Raw genomic sequence first — 2,324 nt, 5'->3', positions numbered from 1 at the left:
TCCCATCCTTCCTGTGATCTTCCCCAAGCCTGCTTTGTGAAAGATGGCGGCAAAGCTGGGAGTGCCATCTGCAGAGGCAGGAATTTTCAGATTGTCCCAGTCCAGCCCACATTAATGCCCTTTTCCCTGCCTCGAGGACATGTTTAGTAGTGTTGAGCTGTTGTTTTGCCAACACCATGCCTTCCTTTTGTATGACTCTGGCTGCTTGAGGTTTGTCATCAGGGAAGTGGCTGAGGAGTTCTGAGAACCATTCCCAGAGAGTGTATTGATACTGGTCCATACAGGCCAGGTAGTTGGTGGCCTTGACTCCCAATGCTCCCGTGGAGTAGAAGCGCCTGCCGAAGGCATCTAATTTCCTTCCTTCCTTGTCAGAAGGTGCGGAATGCGTCCTCTTGGATTTGGAGGAAGATGTAATCACCATAGAGTTTGGCTGAGGGTGTGAGAATAGGAATTCGGCATCTGCCTCTTGTACCCTGCACATATGGTCCAGTCGCCTTGCGGACACAGGAGCAGACGAAAGTTTTAGCCATGGTGTCTTTGCTGCCTGCAGAAGAACTGAAGATATGGGCAATGCCAAGGTGGAAGAGGTATCTAGCTGAACTATATCAGAAACTGCATCCGTTGCCTGCGGATGTTACTGGACGACAGAGAGGCCTAAAGAGTGGGCCATTCTTTTGACTAGATCTGTGTAAGATATAAGGTTGTCAGATGGGGATACGGGTAATTCCTCAGCTACATCCTGGTTGGGAGATGTATGGTCAGGAGAGGTATGAGCCTCAGAACCCTCTGTATCCGAGTCCTCTTCTATGAAGTCAGAGGAGTCTTGTGGTATTTGGACCAAAATGTCCTGTTGACAAGTTATGGGTTTAGTTGTGATGACGGGGTTTGGAGTGACCGGAGGGTTGAGAGGGCGACTTAGCTCCAGAGAATGATGGTCGTCTGGAGGAGGATGTGACAGAGATGCGGAAGGTCTCGATTTGTGGGGCGATCTCGACTTATGAACAGAGTGGGACGAATAGCGATCCCAATCAGAATAGCCCGCCGGAGTCAACCACGGCATGGATGGTGGATAAGCCCCGTACAAGTACCTCAACTGTCATTGATCCCACGACATTGGTGGTGGAGGGGGCAGGAAGACTCTTGGGGAGCGACTTCTGGACTGTGGATGTCTTGGAGACAAAGCAGTAGCCTGTCTGCGTGAGCTGTCCCTGTAGTCTCGGTTGTCGATATCAACAGACTGAGTGACCAAATGTGGAGGGTGACGCTGCGCATCGCATGAAGTATATTGGTGCCGACGTGGATCGATGTTGGGAGCTTCCGATACCATCGACGTCGACGACAGGGAAGGAGACAGAGAAGGCTCTGCATCCATTTGATGACTTAGGAGCTCTACTGTTTCAATGTTGGAGTAAGGACGCTCCATTTGTTGGATGGGGGAATCCAATAGTTGGATGGTCAGTATCGGTGGAGGGACCTGGGCCTCTGATACTGATACTGCTGTTGGAGCAGGAGGCACTTTAGGGGCATTACCCAGTGCAGACACCGCTTCCTTCCCCTTCTTCGCCGCCTTCAGGGACTTGGAGGTGCCCTTCTTCACGGACTTATGATCTTTACTTGCCTTAGCCTTCTTTTTGACTGGCGTGGAAGCGGACGATTGTGCCTTCGATGTTGGGAGCTTCGGCGTCGGGCGGTCGACATTGGAGGCAGACTCTGGGCTGTCGATGTAGATGGTCTCTCCTCCATCGCTGAGGCAGGAGCAAGGGCTGATTCAAGCAGCGCATAAAAGAAGCGAAAAAGAGGGAACGTTTGGGGGGGGGGGGTTAGCCCGAAGGCCTGGGGTAAACTCCCCCTCAGCAGAAAACAAAGTTGTTTTTTTAAACTGTTTTTGAAGAACAAACAACCAAAAATTAAAGTAAAAGAACATTTGGAAATAATTCCTAAGAGCTGTAAGGCGAAAGCTAACAGCGAACCGATTGGACCGACGAAGAAGAGGTCTACTCAACATGGCGGTAAGAAAGGAACTGGCAGGATGTCCGCACCCACCCCTCTGGGCATGCGCGGTTGGGTTCCTTCGCATGCCCGAGGCACTGGGCGCGAAAATCCATGAAAAGAGCTTGCTACAGCACCGATCGATCCAGCGCGTGCGCACTAGATCCCATGGGTGTGCAGCACAGAGACCACGTCGAAGAGCAAAGTCTTACCTCCTTTCTGTGGCGTTTCTCAGACACGACGATTCTAGGTCGGCCAGCCCACGTAGCAAAAGAGCCTCTTACAGCGTAAGGAATGGTACAATTTCTTGTAAGACTGTGGGGGCTATCCTGCTG

This window comes from Gekko japonicus, unplaced genomic scaffold (genome assembly GCF_001447785.1).
Source record: "Gekko japonicus isolate JY-2015 unplaced genomic scaffold, Gekko_japonicus_V1.1 scaffold1234, whole genome shotgun sequence".
NCBI classification, from domain to species: Eukaryota; Metazoa; Chordata; class Lepidosauria; order Squamata; family Gekkonidae; genus Gekko; species Gekko japonicus.
This window is presented reverse-complemented; position numbering follows the sequence as displayed.